Raw genomic sequence first — 21,631 nt, 5'->3', positions numbered from 1 at the left:
TGCCTTCATATCAGCCTTTGGGACCTGTTATTTATGAGTTGGCAAAAACTTCAAGAGTAAAAGTAGTCTCAAAGTCGGGGTTCACCTAAATGCATTTGTTTTCTATTCTGGATTTTGGTTCCTCTAAATCCAACTGACATATTTATTTTTCAGATATCTTCAAACAGATGATTTTCAAAAACACATTATACATTGTTTATATGTGTTGTTAGCAGGAGTATTGGTGTGAAAAATCTAATCTCACATAGCCAAAGATAGAATTCTCTAGTAAATCTTTAAAAATACAGACATCAATCCTTATGCAATATACATGAGTCTGAAAATACCATGAACTGGCATATAACCACTATTCTTAATATTCAAAATAGATCTTTTTGAAACTTCTGGCCCCTAGAGTAATATCTTTGCTTCCTTCATGCTTAGCTATGTAGTAAAAAAATATTGTTGCATTTTACGTACTAGCATGTTTTTGTAAAGAAATGTGGGCCTGTGTGAGTTAAAGTCCCAAATTTATATGGAATGTTCATTTTTCAAAACCAAGAATTAAAACAAATGTGAAAAAAATTCAAAGTTGATTCCAGATTTTATGAGATATGTGCTTCTTATATTTTTAGTGTCAATTTAAAAAGCAGCTTCTCTAGAAATTATTTAAGAATTCACTCCCCATCCTAGCCCTTCTTGTTTTATGGATGGGGCTGAAAGCAAAATTACTCATACTGATGTTCAGTGGTGGTGAAAGGAAAGCACCCCCAGGTATGCACGATGTGCATATGATGTGAGTGAATGCACGTTCCCTGCCCGTAGCAGCCAAAGCACAAGGAGGTCAGAGCAGAGAGCATCACATGGACATTGATGGTGATCAGAGGCCACTCTCCCCTTGTTCTTTTTTGTTTTTAAATCAAGTCCTTTTTAAGGCTAACTTCTAATTCCTTTTTTTTTCTATGGTATCAACAGCATTCTGAATCCTAAAATGATTGCAAAATATTTATTTTCTTTAACAAATGCAGCTCACAGAGAGATTTTTTAGTCTTCTTTGTGAAGAAACACAACAGAAAATAGATTCGAAGGGGCTGATTCTCTCAAGCAAGTTCAGGGAGAATTGGATACAGATAAGGACTATCTGATAGGGAAGTCTGGGGAAAAGTTTTGAAAAAAAGTATACAGAATTTGACTATACCTAAAACCTTATGGGAAACAGCCAGGTTTGAGGGAGTAGTTAGGTTAACATGGGATAAAAGGAACAAAAGGTAAAAAAAATGCCTTGTGCTGCAAGCAGGTAGCAAGACTAAGAGCACAGGTAGAGATCTGACCTTATTTTGGTTCCTCTGTTACAACAAGAAGCTTCGTGGAGAGGATGGGTGCAGGTGTGTGTTTACTTTGTAATGGGAAGTATACTAGAATGATGACTTCTGTTGTCTCTGTGGCAAAAAAAGAAGAGACTCCTTTGTTTATCAGTATATTTTTGTTGGTAGACAATATACATCAATGCACACTGAATCCAGGACTATTTCTTTTTTATTCTTTCATGAGAGTGTGTGGAATAGAGACTATTCCATATTGAATGGACCTAAATTTTAACTACTCCTCTGATGAAGGGCATTTAGACACTGCAGTGAGTAAAACATGGGCAGGAGGTTGCACATAGAGCAATCAAAACAAAATGAAGGGTCACTTGGTGATGAAAAGCACAATAATGGCAGCAGTAAAAAAAATAATAATTAAGGGGTTGGAAGACAAAACTGAGAATATCAATATTTTATAGAAAGTAAAACAAATAGACCAAGAGGTAAAAATGGGGGATGAAAAAGTAATTAGACTCTCTGTCAAAGTGGCTCAATATATAACTAGAAGTCCCCAAATCAGTGAACTGAGAATAACAGGAAATTTTCATATAAATAATACTGAAAAATGTAAAAATGCCCTGTAACAAAGGCATTAATTGAGGGCCCTGGAACCAAATATGATGGTTCAGAAGTCATTTGGTGAGAGAAAAACTATGCCACATACAAGGATCACCTTTCAGAAAAGGCTTAGGGTATCTCAGCTGCAACACTACAAGCAAGTGTGCAATGGGGAAATGTCTTCAAAGTTATAAGGTCAAAATAACCTTTCTTTGTAACCATGTGTGGTGACAGATGTTAACTAGACTTATTGTGGCTATCATTTCACATTATATACAAGCATTGAATCATTAAGTTCTACCCCTGAAACGAATATAATGTTATGTCAAATCCTCAATTTAAAAGAAAAAAAGAAGAGAAAAAAAGAAATTTCTTGTTATATATAGTTTCTCCTTTAAATAGACACATGAATTTGCTGGAAGTTTTTTAAGAAGATGAATAGTAATAAAAGAGCCAAACCTCTCATTTCATAAATAAATATAAATATTTATCATACCATATATATATGTGTGTGTGTAGTAAATTATTTTTGATTTAGGATTCTATGCCTAAATAATTTATGGATTTATATTTAAGGGAAAATCAACAGATTTCCTAACATACACAATCCACCAAGTTTCCAATATTCATGAGTCTTTTATGGCTGTTCGTTCTGTCACTGGCCTATTTGTCTCCTCCTGTGTTCTCAAAACATCGTTTGATTAATCATGGGTATAGTGTGTTTTGATATACAGTGGGGAAAGTCTCCCCTTCCCTCTCATTCTTTTTTCACAATTTTCTTGTTTATTCTTGAGTATTTCCTTTTTCTTTTTCTTTTTTTTAATTTGTTATCTCTTAACATGAGCTCTAGTGTCCTAACTTTGTAAGTGAACAACACAGTAGTACTGTTAACTATGGGCACAACGCTATACAGCAGGTCTCTAGACCTTATTCACCCTACGTACCTGAAACTTTATTCCTGTTCAACACCAAGGGCCATTTTCCTTCACTGGATATGATCGTTTTTGATACACTTTTACCAAAATATCCCTGAAAATCCGGGAAGCCAAGAAGAGTTAAATTTGTGAAAAGCTTTTCAATTTTCTTTAATTCCTTATTAAATGCATATCAAGTAACACCCAGGCATCTCCTGCATCGTTCCTTCCTGTGCCTGGCTGGCTCACCCTGCAATGGGGGGTGAATGAGGTGCTGCCCACTTTCTACAGCAGACCCAGGATAAACAGAACCTGGGGCTCATCCTACCTGTTCCCATCCCTCTAGCTCCTAGCTCACAGGTTGAAACTCCCATTGTAAGTATATTATATTATAATTATAAGTATATTAAGGTCTTTGATTCACCCAGAAACCATATTCCCTATATTTTCTTTACGGAGACATGAACTCAACCAACTAAAACTTTTTTTAACAAGAAGAGAATTTTATAGGGAAATTATTGTCCCACATGCTACCTGTCACATTGACACCCTTTATCCAAGAACAACAGACAATAGGAACTGAGTGTTAATCCTATATGTATACCTATTCCTAGAAAGGAAACTCACTACATGGTGGTGACTGGGCCTGTAAGCTTCATTCAGGGAACTCTCTAAAAGGATGCTGTTCTATGAGATCTATTTTAGAATTAGTAGTCGAGTTTTATTTTTTGGAAAATTCTATTGGGATTGCATTACATGAAGAGGCAATATAGGAAGATTTGACAACTTTGATGTTCTATAAAGATCTAGATATTTTTTATTATGGTCTTGCACATTTCTCAGTTTGTCTTCTCTTAGGAGTTTTATAGGAATTTGTCATTGGAAATAATTTGTTTCCACTACCTTTTTTAGATATTTGTTGCTTCTTTATAAGTAAGTCCTTAATTTCTGTATATTGATCTTATCAAGTCACTTTACTAAACTCATTAGTTCAAATCCATTTTCAATTGATTTGTTTATGCAGTCTCTAATTATGCAATCATACAGTGTGTGTTGACTCAACTATTTAAAAAGAAGTTATGCAGAAGAATTTCCTCACAGCAATATACATTAATTGCCAAGCTCTAAGCTTATCACTTGAGCTGATAACTTAAGTTTCTTCATCCTAAAAGAAGTAGGCACACCCCTGGCAGGAGAAGATGAAAGCACAGAACCCATCCCAAACTAACAGACCCCTTTCCTCATTATTGCCATGGATTTGTGGAAATTCAGCCATAAAGGGAAGCGCATCATTTTATAGACTTCTGACAAGGTGACTTGGTTTATATTGTCATGAATTATTTCTCAGGATTTTTTCACTGTAGAAACAATGGCTTTATGAAAAGCCTTGTTGTAACTTAAAAAAATGAATATAGATTTCCTATTTTTCTTTTCTATAATTAGATGAGCCTTTTTACATTTTATGAGTGACAGGCATTAAAAAAAAAATACGAATGTCCATCTATGCCTGGCGTTTGGATGTGTTCTCAGACGGACACCCTCACAGGCTCCTCAAATGAGAAGTTGTGTGGCTGGTAAGAGAAGTCAGGGCAACTTTCTTGCTAGGAAATGATTAGGATTCAAGAACATGCCATCTGGATGCTATACTCGAATAATATCACATCCAGTGGGATTATGTGTTCAGTAGCACAAACCATGTCTCTCTCTCTCTTTCTCTTTTTGTGAGATTCAGCTCATGTTCTCTCTAATTTATAGACCTTTTTTTCATAATGTACATTCAAAATTGGCTAGGGATTTGACCTTCTACATAGGAATCAAGAAATAAAAAATTATTTAGTACTGCTCCCAATTGCACAAACAGCTATTTTACTGCTAATGGCAACAGGGGGCTGTTCTGATTATTTTCTATAAACTTTATCTAGGCCCGAGAACATGGACTGGCACTCAGCCAAAGATAAGCTGCCTGCGCAGGACTGCTGAATCCAGGCATGGGTGTTCTACCAACCAGTTAAGAGGGGATGTTCAGGGCACACATTTTTATACCTCACATCTTACAATTCTGTTCCTTATTCTAGAGATATTAATAAGCCATTTATTGTGATCTTTAAATTCCCTGGTAAGAGGTCATTTTCACAAATGCTCAATAATGGATGTTGGAAACATTTTCAATCCTTCACTGGAAAAGAGAAAGGAAAAGTGCCTTTTTGCTTTGTTTTGTCAGGACATAATACATCATAATCTTGGTTTGCACCTAACTTACAAAAACTCTGATATTCAGCACAATAATGTTGTGAATTTCTTTCTTTTTAATAATCACCTCAACTATTATAGTAAATGACTGTAGGGATTTCAAGTGTTCACAAAGATGTGAATGTGGCCCTGCTGCCTTTTGTACATCTGTGGAGTAAAAGGTAAAAGGTACATTTTGAGTGTGCTTTCAACAAGAAAAAGAAAAAACTGAAGAGTCTAGCTTCATGATGGTTCTAAACCTAAGCAAGTATTTGATAGCCTCTTAGTCACTGTAAACTGGTTCTAAAATACAGCAGTACACGAACAGATGAGCAGAGGTAAGTTCACTCCGATTCCCCTTGGGAGGTGCAAATGGCTGCTTTCACCTGCAGAGGCCTACTTGGCATGTCCCTGCCTGCAGTCAGAGAGGGGGCCCTCCCGGCCTCCCAACCAGTGTTCCGCCTCACCACTGCTGCTGTCAGCTCTTCGCATCCCGATGGCATGGAGCTAGCTATGGGACTTCAGTTCTCAGAACAGTCTTTAAACCAGAAGGAGACATATTTCCCTGTCACTGAGAACGTCTGAATGCTTTTTATTCCTCCTTTCCATGCATTCTGCCCAAAAGTTCATGTGAGTCCAGGGACTCACACGTGCACACATGTGCACACACCTTTCCTTAAAGTCTGAGGTGTCTTACTCAGCCTGGTGGCATTTCAAATCTCACAGCTCAGTCTGTCTGCATTTTCATGTAGTTCCACAGTCACCTACTGGACGTGATGTGCTTTGAACCAACATCTCTGGCGGCTTTGGGGTGTCCAGTTTCCTATAAGATGACAAGTGGCTACCTTATTTCTCCACACATGCTGCAACATCACACCCCCTCAACCCGGGCAGCAAATAAAACCACATGCTTGTAACATAGCCACAAACAACAATGCTATATACTTCATTTTACAAGTATATTTTTTAAAACAGAAAACCATCTGCAAGTAGAAGACCAGCTGTGGAGTCTACAAATGGAGAGAGCGGTGGACAGAGACTGTGTGGTTCACTCCCAGGACGAGAAGGGGTCCCAGCCTGAAGGGAAGAAACAGATAACATGTGTGGGTTTGTGACCAGGTAGACAGAGCCCTGGCTGTGGAGGCATCAAAGGAAAAGGCTTCAGAGTGTGTAGGACTGGTGGGACAGTGTTGTGAGCGCCCTGTGCCCGGGTGGAGGGAAGCCCCTCTTGGTGGTTGGGAGTGAAAGGAAAAGAGGTAAGCAGGTGGCAAAAAGGCAATATTCCTACAGATGAAAGAGAGTTAAAATGAACAGACGTGCAGCCACCAGGCCTCCTCCACCCAGTGCACACCCGCAAGGAGAGGCCCTTAGGAATCGAGCCTGGGAAGCTACTCAGGGCCCGTATCCCTGCTCTCACTGCGATGTTTTGGAAACTGCAGTATTTAATAATGAATGAAAAGCGAGTTCGCACCCATACAGAGCTCCTAAAGGAAGAAATTAGAAAAAGAGATGGGACATATCAGCTGGGGAAAATTATTTTCTTAAAAAATAACCAGAAGGCAGAGGAAGACTGTGACACAATGCCATATCTGCATTTAGCACCCTCAAACAGGTGACTGCAGGCAAGACTGAAGCAAGTGCCTGATATCAGAAGGTCAAATCTTGGAACAAATATGGAGAAAATATAGATACAGATGTACAAATAAGAACATAATTAAGATATGCATAATTGGAATCTCTGAAGAGGAGAAAACAGAACAGAACTAGTATTTACCTAAGAAAACTTGCTCAAAAGTAAGGAAATTAGAATCTATATATTGAAACAGTCTATGATGAACAGGAAGTTTGAGAAAACCACCAATTCCTAGATATGTTCTAGTAAAACTATGGATTTTAAGAATAAATAGAAATGTCTTTCAGCTCTTGGGTAAAAAGACTAAGTCACTTATAAAGGAAAGAAAAATGGTTTGGAAACAGATTTCTCAACCACAAACTAGGAAATAAGACAATAATGGAATGTTCCCAGAAGACTCAAAGAATGAAAGTGTATAAGGGTTTTTAAACTTTAAAAGCCATAGGAATACATTTTAAATATGAAAAAAAATTCAGAAAATAATGTTCTCAGGAATCTCCTAGAGGAGAAGCTTTATCCAATAAAGATAAATGTTAACAAAGGATTTGAGTGTTTAGTATATTTAGTTCCTGTATATTATAACACAAATTCAAACCTTTCTAATTACTCCCCAAAATAACCCCCTCGAAAAAAAGAGAAAAGGAATGGTATCATTTGGAGAAAGAAAAATGGTCAATGTAATGCACACAGTGAACAAAAAATAATATGACAAAGTAGAGACCAACTGGATCAGATATAGCAATGATTTTAAAGGGTCTATTTTGTATATTAAATAAAAAAGATTTTCAGGTTGGTTTACAAAGCAAAATACATGTTGATGGGAATGTAAAATTTTAAAGGGACTCTGGAAACCAGTCTGACGGTTTCTTAGTTTTAAAAAACCAAACACATCCTTCTATGATCCACAAATGGCTCTCCTGAGCCTTTATCCAGAAAAAATGAAAATCTATGTCCCATAAAACCTGTACATCATTGCTCATAGCAGCATTATTTGTAATAGCCCAGAATTAGAAACGAAATTGTCCCTCAATGGACTATGGTTAAAGAAACTCTCGTATACCCACACCACGGAATACTCAGCAGTAAATGAAACAAACTTCTGATACATGCATGGATGTATCATTCCACTGGTTACATGAATGTATCAAGAAACATTCAAGGGAATTCTGTTGAATACAAAAATGACAATCCCAAAAGATTATATAGCATATGATCCCATTCATGTACTATTTTGAAAGAACAGTATTTTAGAAATGCAGGGCAGATACCAAGGGCAAGGGACAGCAGTGGGGAGGGGCAGGACGGACTTGGGTGTAGTTATGAAAGGCAACAGGAGCAATCCTTGAGGTGTTGGAGCTGTTCAGTATTTTGACAGTGACAGTGGATATGCATACACAAACCTACCCAGGTGATAAAAGTGTTTAATACTAAACTCACACACACAACACACACCACAAATGAGGAAAAGTTTCAGAAAACTGGGGAATTCTAACATCAATATCCCAGTATCCCAGTAGTGATATTATACTATCATTTTGCAAAATGCAACTATTGAGATCTCTCTGTTATTTCTTATAGGTGCATACAAATGTACAATTACTTCAGTAAAAATGTCAATTAAGAAACAGTAACAGCAGCGGCTTATAACTCATTGAGTATGAAAAGAATCTATGAGTCCATAATGATACTAAAATCAGAAAACAACAAAAAAATACATATGCAATGAGGAAAGCTCTTCTTTACACACTAGGCTACCTGAACGAACAGAAGTAATGCTAGAATGTCTGTTTTATAGTTATCAGTGAGTTATTTGATTCAGGCAATGTACATCAACAGGTTCTTAATCTGCTGGGTTAATGATTGTAAGGAAAAGAGGTATTAACTTCAAATGGCAACTTACTTTTACAATAGGGAAATCTGGCAAAATCTACCATATCCATGACTAAAGTTATCAACATCTGTAAGGGGACAAACTGATACTATGTACTTTCTAATATCAGGCTGTGAGAAATAATGTAACATCACTTACATAGTTATTCTTGGAAAAATGTTTGATCTGAGGGAAAAAAAGTGTGACAAAGCCAGGTTAGGGGACATTGTGAAAGGCAAATTCCTGTACTCTTCCAAAATGTCAGCACCTTGGAAGACAAAACAAAGACAAGAAAAAGGGAAATGAGAAGAAAACAAGGTAAATTCATCTAAATGAAAGGAGAGGAAAGATGACAGCCAAAAGCAGTGAGTGATTCCAGAGGGAAATCTGGAGCAAAAAATAAAAATGGCTACCGTTCAGTCTGGGGGGAAGGAAACATGGAATAGGGACTGTATTATTTTACCAGTATTAAATGTCTGGTGTGATAGTGCTCTTTATTTATGTAAAAGAAGATTCTTTAATTAGGTAACAAATATATTTAGGGTAGCTATCATGAGGTCTGCAATTTTCAAGAATTTAGTTACAAAGTACACAGAGGTAAGTAAATAGAGGCAAAGAGAGGGAAAGAGAAACAAGGTAAATATTGCAATGTATTAACCTCTGAGTTCAAGGATAATTCATATTTCTGTTCCTTCAACTTTTCTGAAGTTTGTAATTTTCTGAAATAAAAAAGTTTATGGATTATTAAATGCCTCTAAAGAAATAAGAAAAAAGTGCTGTCCTCTTTGCTCTCAATAGTCTGAGGGTGGCAAGAGGAGGAGAAAAGAACAGTTTCCCGTCCCAGGTAATCATGCTGCAGAAGGCTTCCCATGTTTTCCACACTGTTGCTCGCACACGGAAGGATGGCTGTGCTGGCCGCTGGAGGTCTGGGAATTTAGGATACTGTGCCATTAAACATTGTTCTCTTTAAGGAGCTAGTTGAAAATTCAAGTCAAGAAACCACATTTTAAAATAGCAGTCATTGGGGGCAGCATTCTCGTTGCAGAGATTTTCAGGCACTATAATTAGTATGGGCAGCTGACATCTAGCTCACAAGTCAAATAATGGTTATGGTAGGTGTGAAAAAGCACAATAATAGAAAGCTTGAATTGTTATGGTTTAAGCACCTGTTTTTTTGAAAATGTAAATGCTTAGGTGTTGTTCCAGATATAATAAACTAAATTCTGGGGATAGCTTCAGACTCTAAATTTTTTATCTAATTCTCCCAGTAACTTCACTCAGTTGAGATTTGTGACCAGCTGGCATAAGGTGCTATTGTTATTGTTCAAATATAAAAATAAATGCAATTAAATTCTTCCATTAAATATTTTCACCATCAGTCTAGTCAACGATTATGTGGAAATTGTTTGTGGAAAAGCATTATCACTACTTCTTATTTTGTCATTAGTTTTTTAAGAAGATAAGCAGAAAGCACATGTTTTAAAATAGGAGCTAACGTGCCATTATACTACTTTGTTACTGTGGTGTTAGCATTGTTAAAAACAGATGAAGAGTTCACTGTTAAGAAGGGAAGAATAATGGAAAACATTCTGAAAGCATGTCTGATGGTTATGGTTATATTTCTTACACGTTTTTGGAGTAGGAAATTTTTCTAGTGTGTTGTTCGTCATAACACTGAAGAAAGATACTCTGCCATTTCCTTTAATAAAGTTTAAATGTCATGATTCTACAAAAATGGAAGCCCATCTATTATCCAGCCATCCCATCCCCCATACTCTTCCCTCCCTACCTCTCTCTCGTTTTCCCAGTTTGCTATTGCTTCTGTCACTCAAGGCTACAAGCTGGGTCATTTGTTAGTTGCTGCCGTGTATGAAAAAATGAACTCACCCCTGATCTCTGAAATGACTGTCTGGATTTGGAAGCGGGCTGCAAGTGGCTGGGCAACCTGTCCAACAGCATCAAACTGGATGTAGCAAAGAGTCTCTATCTTTCTGACTCCAAAGTGCTCTTCTTACACAATTGTTCCTCTTGTGAGATAAAAAATCACTTAACAGGAAAACAAACTGAACAGGGAGCTTCAGGATGTGAGATTTTCTTTGAGACCGCTTTTGAGAATCTTTTGGAAAAACAGTGAACTGACAAGGAAAAGAGTGGCAACACCAGCCTGAGGGGACGTTTTGGACATGTTCGTGAACAGCAATTTCTCAGTCGGTGGACAATCAGAGAATAGCATCGGGTAAAGCCAAAATATTCAGATTTTATTAGGTGATAAGGTGATAACAAAGGCCTTGTGTGTTGATTAGGACTATGCTGCAGGTTAATCCAGCATCTGTCTATGCGGCAACGTGAGGAGGGAGGCTGGAATCTAGTTAAAATGATCACTAAGGAAAGGACCTTGTGCCAATGGTGCCCAGGGTTACCTGGGAGACAGGCAATAATAGACGCCCATCATCAACTTACAGGGCCTTGACCCAGCCACAAAAGGCAGAAGAGGACAAGGGACATTGGGGGAGATAATTCCACTTTTGCTTAGTTTAGAGGCAGGAGAGAAAGAGTTATATAATGGGTAGAGAAACTCGATTAGGTGCTCCTTGGCCCATTAATAATGCAGACACCGCTCCTGTGCCCCATTGGCATTCATCTTTCTTCTTCTTCTTCTTTCTCTCTGTGTCTCCTTCCCCTTTCTCCCTCCGTCCTCTTTTTCTTCCTTCTTTCTTGCATTCATTTGTCACTAGTATACATTAGATGTTATGCTTTGATTAGTCCCTAACTAGTAGGGAATAAAACAATAAATACATAAGGCATCTCATTAGGATCCCATAGCATCTTGTAAGAGGACGGGTAAGAAAAGGGGCTACGAGGACAGTGAGCCCAAGTAGTCAGCAGACCTGTCATCTCAAATTCGTGACGAGGTCGGCAGGGAAAGCCTTTACAAGGAACAGGAGGGGAGCCAGCTCTGCTGAGCTCACAGCACTGTCCTTCCTCCCAAACCCCTCCTGCCCTCCATCAAGGGCGAATCTTGACTGGGTCCTCAGGCTGCAGAAAGGGTCCTCTGCTGCTCTGAAGTGTCTGCTCGAAGACAGTCATGGGGTTGGAGGACATGTAGAGATATTTTTTTAACTTTGGTTCTTGATTTCCCCCAGGACAGTGGAGAAGTACCCGTAAGAGTCTTGGGTTTCCTTCAATTCACATGGCAGGAGAAAGGGACACTGTGATAAAGGCTTTTCTTTGTTTGTGTCTTTTGCTAGTTTTAGTTGCCATCTTTCTTTTATTCCCACTTCCTCAACTGCAGGTGACAGGGCACAGAACTAGGAACTGTAAAAGTCCTGGGCTTTATGTCCCAGATCCATTTACCCCCTCTGTGATCTGAGCCCTGGTTTTCTCAGCTACAAAATGAAGACAGCTCCCTACCTCCCAGGATTATAAATATCAAGGGAGAATAATTCCTTGTCCACATAAAGCAATTAAAAAGTAATCACATTAATGTTGATTACTTTTTAATTGCTTTGTAAAACCCCATTTCTGACTAGTCATCATCTTTCTTGTGACATATATATATATTTATATATATATGTATATTTTACATTTTCTTAGGCGAGCGTCTGGTCCTTTAGAGGATGATTCCCAATCTATTTTTGAGCTGCTGTGATGGAAGAACCGCAAAAGAACCAGGAATAAATCATTTAAGAGTTCATGTCTACATCAGGAATGTAAATTAAACCACAAATCAATGATGTGAATCAAATTAATCTGCTAATCCAAACTGAAGCCAAATATTAAGGTTCTTTTAACTCACCCTTAAACTGACACAGTTGGAAAAATTAGTATTAATCAGTTCAAACTAGGAATAAATATTTGTGGCTTTCTAATATAACAAAGGGAAGAATAACTATACCCTAGATCAATGTTTCCCAAACTTGTCCCTTGGGGGGGAAAAAAAAAATCACCTGATGTGTTTGAAAAGAAAATAAATCCCTGGACCTCACCATAAACCAGAATTATAGAAGAGACAGTGGAATCTGTAGTTTGCCCCAAGGGACTCCTGGAAGTAGGCAAGGGCGTGGCTGGGTACGCTGCAGGGGGAGCTGGTCCACTTTACAGCTCCTGGGCCAAACCCAGCCTGCCACCTGTTTTTTGTAAATAAAATTTTATTAGAACACAGTCATGCAACTGCAAAGCTGAGTAGTTTCAAAAGAGACTGTGTGACCCACAAAGCCTAAAATATTTACTAGCTGGCTTTCAATAGAAAGAGTCCGCCAACCGTTACTGTAGAGAAACATCAAAGGCAATAGGAAGATTATTGATCAGGGATTTAGGAACTCTGAGTTATAGTCTCTTTCTACCAGGAGCATTAGGCCTTGGGTAAGACATGGAACTTTTCTGAAAATAAAGCATACTATTAGTAAGTAATGGAGCACGGCTAAAATAGAATCTCCTACATAGGAGATCTTAGAAATGAGAAGTCATTTTTTTTTCTAAAATCTTAAAACATTTGGGCCAACTAAACTATCAAGATCCTTCGATGTTTTGCTGAAAGTATTACTAACAAGCCAATATAACTATCTAAGTTACATTCATCAAGGCCTTGAAATGTAGCTAAATAACCCTTTGATGAATAAAAAAGGAGAAATCATGATCACTTACCAAACGACAGATGGAACACTTCTTTTAACACTTGGGTATATAGGGAGAAGTTAAAGTGAAATGATTTTTTGTGATAAAATGTTTCTGAACCACTAGTTTAGACGTTCTCTAAGTTCCCTTTGAATTGTGAAATTCTGTGAACGAAAATGTACCACATGAATACTTCAAAATTATTGTGATCACTTCTCTTTCTTCCCCCCTGAATGAAGAGGAGGCCATGAGACATTTGCAGGGAAAGAGTGGTTAAAACAAAGATAAACTGGAGTTGTTCAGGCCCATACGTTTGGCAATTGCTGAATTCAATAAGGATAAAAGTGTCTTTTCATTGAGTTTTTACTTTCTTTTTGAAGCCTTTATTATGTAAATGTGCCTGATGAATTTTCCAAAGGGAAGACATATTACATTGTATTTCCCAAACTCATATGACTATGACAATTCACTTTCTTGAACATCTCTTGTGACCTCTTTTCTACAGGAAACACTAGTTTAAATAATGATGACCAGTGGGCTGTTAGGTAGATTTATGACAGAATGAAAGTGAATGGCAAGAGGAATCTGGTTATCAGGCTGGCCAGGAGGTTGCATGTGGGGGGCGGTGCTCTCTCCTGAAGGTTCCAGGTAAGGACTCCAGACGCCAGACAGCCGGTGAGGGGCTTGGAGGTGAGGAGGGAGGCTCTCCCATTCAGGACTAAAGCCAAACTGTGTTTAACACACACACACACAAACACACACACACACACACGTCATCCTGGAATGGAACTGCCTACCATATCAGAGTTAAGTGACTTCCCTACTCACATCCTCACTCCCCAGGCTGTTTCTGCCTTTCCAACCTCTTTTGGCCTTTAAGATGACATGACTGTGAACTTCATTTAACCAGGCTTCATTTGCATGAATGTACGTGTTTTGCCAAACTGGGACATGAAATGTGAGCGAAGCATAGTATCTCTGGCAGCTCCGATCAAAGGTTTAGGAAATATCAGGGAGCTGCAAAGGGTGGTGAAGTGACTTTAAAATGTAGTCAGTAGAAGGGTTAACAAAGGTATGCAAATGTCTGAAGGTTCAAAGGAAGTGTCTTAGCCCGTGTTACCTCAGAAAGCAGAGCCTGGGGCAAACAACCAGGATCACTGAGGAGACTTTTCTCTATCTGGTCATTCAGGGACACCGGTGAGTGAAGCTGCAATGTGGCAGATGTCCGCCCTGACTAGCAGAGACTTATCTTGCTCACTGACTTGTGAACCATGCCTGGTTCCATGAGGCCACAGAGACGGATTGAAAGAAAGGTGCCAGGGCAAGAAAGATGTGGGATGGGGGAATCTGTGCCACCTGTCCTGTGACGTCTGGGGTCATCCCCTACCTGTCAGGACTTGATCCTGAATATTTCCACCGTAAAGTGCACTGCTGTGAGTTCACCTCCCCTCATGATCTGGTAGGTTACTAATATCCAGCTCACAAAGGGTTGCTCCTGCCACATAGGCACTTTGTTCCCTGGGCTCCAACAATTATTCCCTAAGGCCAGGATCATGCTCAGGGCAATTTAAAAGTGGAGAGCAGTTCTCCATGAAGGGTAGGAACTTGTTCCAGATTGCTATGTCTCTGCCCTGCAGAATTCCTACTGGGGCTCTGCAGAGCCCGTGGTCAGAGGTCTTACACACCAGACACTGCAGCTCCGCACACCCGCTGGGTCACACAGCTCTGGACACAGGAATGCCTGCGCCCAGCCACAGGCTGAACAGGCCTTTCTGGCTCTGGATGCCACTGAAAACTGGCAACCTTCCGAGTAAATCAAGAAATGGCTTGGAAAAATATTCTGAAATATGTTTCCAAAAGCCAAAGAAGCCGAATGATTTCTTAGCAGAGGGAGATGCTAAATGTAACATCGCACCACCTGTGTGGCTGGGGAAGTCTAGACAGGCCCCACTGAGAATCCCAACCTCTGCTTCCCTCTGCACCTCATCCTGGTCTCAGTAACTACGATGCTATCATTTGCATCTGATCCTCACTGCTGTTGGTCGGGGCATTGACCCAATTCCTAAACCCTATGCTGACCGTGTGCTGTCCAAAGCCATTCCTGGTTCTGTGGCAGCACAAGTAGTTTGCAAAAACAAGGCCTGAAGCAGAGGTATATATGTACTACTTCATCAGCAGGCTTAGTCACTGACAGAGCAGTGAGCGCAGAAGGCGGGAGAAAAGGCAACGCCAGTACAGAGATGGACTGCGGAACGGGCCACCTCTGGGTGCAGCGGTTCTCCGTCTGCCAGAGCTGTCTTCGAAAATGCCATAAAACCTATGTCGTAAGCCAGTCCACATAGCGAGAAAAAGAGCAGCACGTTGACCCCTGGTTCCCACCTCCCACTGGGGAAAGGCGCACACACGGGCTGTTAGCAGCCCTTGCACTTGACAGTTGCCAAGCGTGAATGTCAGTCAGGATCCCAGTCTCTGAAACCTTGGTGTCAACAGGAAAGCCATGGGGCAGAGTGAGAGCCACACAGTGAGTTCACGGGAAGCTCCTGCCTGGGCGACATCACCTGGAGCCCACATGGTGCTGGTGGGCGTGGCTAGAACGAGAGACGGGTGTGCCTGAGCTGCCGGCGACAGGAAGAAGCCCAAGAACAGAGAGACAGGAGGGGATAATGAGGCACTAAGTTACAGGGGGTGAGAGGGGGGTTACTTAGAGGGGAAGAAATTTGAGGACAAGAAAAAATTAATGAAAGATATCTAATTCTATCAGTCATGTCGTGGGTGGAGTAGTCTGCCAAGAATTGATTAAAAGTAGTCAGTTTAAGCATTAAGAGCATTTCAGCTTTGCAGCACCTGATGTGGGCAGCATGCTAGGAAATCAATACAAAATGAATCAAAGGCAAAATAGCAATGAGGATCTGATTGGCGTTAGTCACTTTAGTGTGATTTTTTTACTCTTTAGTGTGATTTTTTTACTCTTCTTAGCATTACGTCCCTCGGAAGAGAGCAAGTAAAAAATGATGCAGGATTTCATTGCTGGCACAGGATGCACTTGGGAAGGCCAGTGGGATGGGGGAGCCAAGGGAGCCGCACCTCCACCCGTGGTGATTCGACAAGCGCGAGAACAGCCAAGGCAATTTTTGAAAAAACGAATGTTAGTGCACTTACCCTATCCAGTTTTTAAGACTCACTATAAATAAAGCTCTAAGTAATTAAGACAAAGTGGCTTTGGTATAAAGATAGACATAGAGATCAAGGAGGAAGAATAGAACATCCATAGAGGGAGCCACGAACAGATAATTTATGGAATTTTCTTAAGGCCCTAATAATATATTTCAAAGAGTAGGAGGGTCTGTTTAATATATGGTGTTGGAACAGGATGCCCACTCTCACAACTTTTATTGGACATAGTACTGGAGGTCCTAACCACGGCAACCAGACAACACAGAGAAATCAAAGGCATCCAAACTGGTAAGGAGGAAGTTAAACTGTCACTGTTTGCAGATGACATGATATTATATATAGAAAACCCTAAAGACTCCACTAAAAAACTATTAGAACTAATAACTGAATTCAGCTAAGTTGCAGGGTACAGAATTAATGCACAGAAATCCGTTGCATTCCTATATACTAACAATGAATTAGCAGAAAGAGAAATAAAGAAAACAACTCTATTTATAATTGCATCAAAAAGAATAAAATATCTCGGAATAAACCTAACCAAGGAGACAAAAGACCTATCCTCTGAAAAGTATAAGACATTCATGAGAGAGATTAAAGAAGGCACCAACAAATGGAAATAAATCCCATGCTCATGGATAAGAATAATTAATATTGTCAAAATGGCCATCTTGTCTAAAGCAATCTACAGATTCAGGGCAAACTGTATCAAAATACCAATAGCATTCTTCAATGAACTAGAACAAATAGTTCTAAAATTCATATGTAACCACAAAAGACCCTGATTAACCAAAGCAATCCTGAGAAAGAAGAACAAAGTTGGGGGGATTATGATCCCCAACTTCAAGTCCTACTACCAAGCTACAGTAATCAAGACAATTTGGTACTGGCACAAGAACAGACCAATGAAACAGAATAGATGCCCAGATATAAACCCACACATATATGGCCAATTAATATCTGATAAAGGAGGCATGGATATACAATGTGGAAATGACAGCCCCCTCAACAACAGGTTTTGGCAAAACTGGACAGCTACATGCAAAGAGAATGAAACTGAATTATTGTCCAACTCCATACACAAATGTAAACTCAAAATGGATCAAACACCTGAATGTAAGATGCTAAACCATAAAATTCATAGAAAAAAACATAGGCAAAAATCTCTTGAATATAAACATTAGCAACTTTTTCCTGAATGCATCTCCCTCAGGCAAGGGAAACAAAATAAAAAATGGAACAGTGGGACTACATCAAACTAAAAGCTTCTGTATAGCAAAGGGCACCATCAGCAGAAAAACAAAGCATCCTACTGTATGGGAGTATATATTCATAAATGACTTATCCAATAAGGCATTAACATCAAAAATATATAAAGAACTCAGATGCCTCAACACCCAAAAAACAAATAACCCCATTAAAAAAATGGGTGGAGGATCTGAATAGACACTTCTCCAGAGGAGAAATTCGGATGGCCAACAGGCACATGAAAAGATGCTCCACATTGCTGATCATTAGGGAAATGCAAATTAAAACCATAATAAGATATCACCTCATGCCAAATAGGGTGGCCAACATCCAAAAGACAAGAAACAACAAATGCTTGTGAGGATGCAGAGAAAGGGGAACCCTCCTACACTGTTGGTGGGAATGTAAATTGGTTCAACCATTGTGGAAAGCAATATGGATGTTCCTCAAAAAGCTAAAATTAGAAATACCATTTGACCCAGTAATTCCACTCCTAGGAATTTACCCAAAGAAAACAAGATCCTTGGTTCAAAAAGACATATGTACCCCTATGTTTATCGCAGCACTATTTACAATAGCCAAGATATGGAAGCAAACTAAGTGACCATCAGTAGATGAATGGATAAAGAAGATGTGGTATACACATACAATGGAATATTATTCAGCCATAAAAAGAAAAAATCCTACCATTTGCAACACCATGGATGGAGCTAGAGGGTGTTATGCTCAGTGAAATAAGCCAGGCTGAGAAAGACAAGTACCAAATGATTTCACTCATTTGTGGAGTATAAAAACAATGCACAACTGAAGGAACAAAATAGCAGCAGACACAGACACCAAGAAGGGACTAGTGGTTACCAAACAGAAGCGGTTGGGAAGGGTGGGTGGGGAGGGAGGGAGAAGGGGATTAAGGGGCACTATAATTGGCAATCAAAATGTAGGTAGGTCACGGGGAAGGCAGTATAGCACGGAGGAGACAGGTAATGACTCTATAGCATCTTACTACACTGATGATGGACAGTGACTGTAATGGGGTATGTGGTGGGTACTTGATAATATGGGTGAATGTTGAAACCACAATGTTGCTCATGTGAAACCTTCATAAGATTGTCTATCAATGATAGTTTAATAAAAAAAATATATATGGCATTGGAACAACAGCACATCTATATGGAAAAAGTGAACCTTGACTTCTTCCTCACTCCATACACAGAAGTTCTCTGAAGGATCCCAGACCTGTCCATCCCTCCAGCTATCTCCCTTACTTACTCCTCCCCGCAGCCCTGCCATCTTGCTGCATGGAATTGCAGTTGCCCCTTCCTGAATCTCTAGCTCTTCCCAGAGATGATTCCTTTGCTCAAATCAGGCCTCTGCTCAATTGTCACCATCTTAGGTCTTCCCTGAACACCTCACTGAAAAATGCCTCCGTACCCTCAGTCTCAGTCACTTCCCAGTGTCTTACTCTGCCTTGTTTTGCTCATTGCACATATTACTGTCTGATATCACACATTCTTTTGCTTACCTGTTCATTGTCTCCCCACCTAGAATGTTCTCGAACTCTGGGCTTTATCCATCTTGATCATTTCTTAACCCCAAGTAAAGAGTAGGCAGCCAGCAAATATTTATTGATGAATCAATACCAATAAATAAATTAGTTCTGGTGAACCAAATTTTCTTCCCTTCATTACTCATAGAAAAGGAATACATATTGGAGATCACTTGATTTAATTCACCTGTATTGCACAGGAGGAAACTGAGAACCGGAAAACTTAATGACAGGCTAAAGTCACAACTCAGCCTGTGAAGGAGTTGGACCGAAAATCAGGTACCTTTACAGCCACTTGGCCAGACTTCCTTGCACACGGCAAAAAGCATTCTCAGTTCTTTGACTTTTGTGGGGTGGGAGGGGGGTTGGGTGAGGATGTGAATTTTACATGGTAGACGGAAGCACAGGACCATCTCAGAGTATTGTAGAGTTGTTGAAAGGGAAAATTTCACTTCGTTCTTATGGTCACATGATACAAAGGGGAACAAGGCTTTCAATTCCCCATCTAGAGACAAGCCTGAATGCCCAGCTGGTCTACCCAAGGCCATAATACTACCCTTTGCTGGACATGGCATTGAATTCAGGTCATCTAACTCCATCTTCAGAGGTTTCACATTTGGACTTGTTTTACAAGAGGGGAGGATATTGAACCATACTGTACTCTTTTGGCTGGGAGAGAACTTTCTTGAACTCCTCTAGTTATGATCAGATCAAAGTTACTGGTAAATTAATAGTCTGTTTTTTCTGTCTTCTCATTCAAGAAATATTAGTTGCCCGTATTTGTTCTTTTTTGTTGTTCTTTTAGAGTCTAAAACCATTGGTAAGCCAAAGATAGACATCTAAAATTCTCAACCCCCCCATTCAATATTTAGTACAGGAGTTGAACTATTTGTTAAATGGTCTCACAATCACCTCTCCAACATAACCTCTTATTGTGACATGTCTTCACATATTATGCCAGAATTCAAGAGTGAAAATGGCATTCTGGGTATCACTAAGTGTTTAGTTACATGCTTCCTCTAATCCAATAAGTAAATAGCTGTGTTTAATTAGTTAAAACATTTAGATGGGCTCTGTTTAAATTTAAAAAAGAAAGAAAGAAAGAAAAAAATGCAAACATTTTAAATTAATTTTACTAAATTTAAAATCCCTGTTCAATAAAAATCTCTTGTGGCCAAAATAACTGACAAGCTAGAATCTGCAGGGTCTGTAGTCTGGGAGCAGAGAGATGGAGACCCACAGGAAAGAATATATTCTGCAAGACAGACACGCTTTACTTTCAGGACATTTAGCTTCATGGTCACCAGCACAGACTTTACATAGGAGTCCTTTTTTTTTTTTTAAATTAAGATATCATTGATATCTTAAGATATCACTTAATTGATATCTTAAGATACACTCTTATGAAGCTAGCTTTCACATAAGCAACATTGTGGTTATAACATTCACCCATATTATCAAGTCCCTCCACCACACCCCACTGTCCATCAGCATAGGGAGATGCTATAGAGTCACCAGTTGTCTTCTCTGTGCCATACTGCTTTCCCCATGACCCACATATATTACTGGATAGGAGTCTCTGGGTCTAAATTCTAGCTCTATCACTTACTAGATGTTTTAACTTGGGCAATTTCTTCAACTAACAACCATTTCTTCATCTATGAAGTGGGGTGCTCACTGCTATGATTATTCAGAGAAAAATAAGTTAATCCAAGCCAAAGCCTTAGAAGCATATTGATAAATAGCATGTGCTTAATAGTTGTTAGCTACTATTATTTTTGTAAGAGTGTTATACCCACACAGGGAAGACAATCATTCATTACAATATTAGTTTTTAACAAATTGATGAAAGCCATAGAAAAATGAAAGGCTGGGGAATATATGGATTTCCTAAAGTTTGTACATGGGCCATATATGAAATTTCAGACTTAAAGCTATAAGCTTAGTAACTGCTGCTGAATGAAGAAAAGACATGGCTGAAATCAATGTAACCTGTGATGCTCTGAGAACATCACAACTGGAGAGCTGGTGGTGGCTATGGGGGACTGTATCTGATCCAACTAGTTTGTATGAGTAATCATGGTTTATAAGTAGTACCAGAAGAAAGAAAATATTAGATTACAGGTTGCCTCTTCAATTAGTTGGATTCTAATATTTATTTTGTTTTGCTCCAAATGATGATTCTTTTTATATTTATTGTATGGGAATTTATAAAATGCATGTAGTTATAAATTTATCAATATTGTTTTTAAATAAAATACTAAAAAGTGGCTTACTGAAACTGTACATTTCCAAATGTTGAGAACCATACCCAAGGAGATCTTACTTTCAAATATCTTGCTACCAAGTAAGAAGATGACAGCTTCTACTGTTATAGTCATCTTAGTTGTCAGAGACCATCAAGTTACTTTCATATTTAAAATTTATACCTATGAGAGGATGTGGCCCTCGGTTCCATCCGATACACGGTATTCTGAAACAAGGATCTTTCAACAAGGCAACAGA

The 21,631-nt window shown here is 39.1% G+C and overlaps 1 protein-coding gene and 2 long non-coding RNA genes across 3 annotated transcripts in view; 1 reads left to right on the top strand and 2 right to left on the bottom strand.

Moving 5' to 3' along the window:
* The window catches only part of DOK6 (docking protein 6), a 308,053-nt gene that overhangs the window by 146,615 nt on the left and 139,807 nt on the right, over nucleotides 1–21,631 (bottom strand). The gene's annotated exons all lie outside the window — the stretch shown is intronic.
* LOC118907796 (uncharacterized) overlaps nucleotides 1–21,631 on the top strand; it is a 171,880-nt gene that overhangs the window by 138,739 nt on the left and 11,510 nt on the right. The window lies entirely within an intron of this gene.
* On the bottom strand, nucleotides 6,081–21,593 carry LOC130684160 (uncharacterized). Its single transcript, XR_008998383.1, has 3 exons — nucleotides 21,556–21,593; nucleotides 9,206–9,266; nucleotides 6,081–6,121 (listed from the first exon to the last, which is right to left on the bottom strand). It is a non-coding gene; the product is annotated as an uncharacterized LOC130684160 (long non-coding RNA).

The sequence above is a fragment of the Manis pentadactyla genome, chromosome 6, assembly GCF_030020395.1.
Source record: "Manis pentadactyla isolate mManPen7 chromosome 6, mManPen7.hap1, whole genome shotgun sequence".
Taxonomy (NCBI): Eukaryota; Metazoa; Chordata; class Mammalia; order Pholidota; family Manidae; genus Manis; species Manis pentadactyla.
This window is presented reverse-complemented; position numbering and strand designations above follow the sequence as displayed.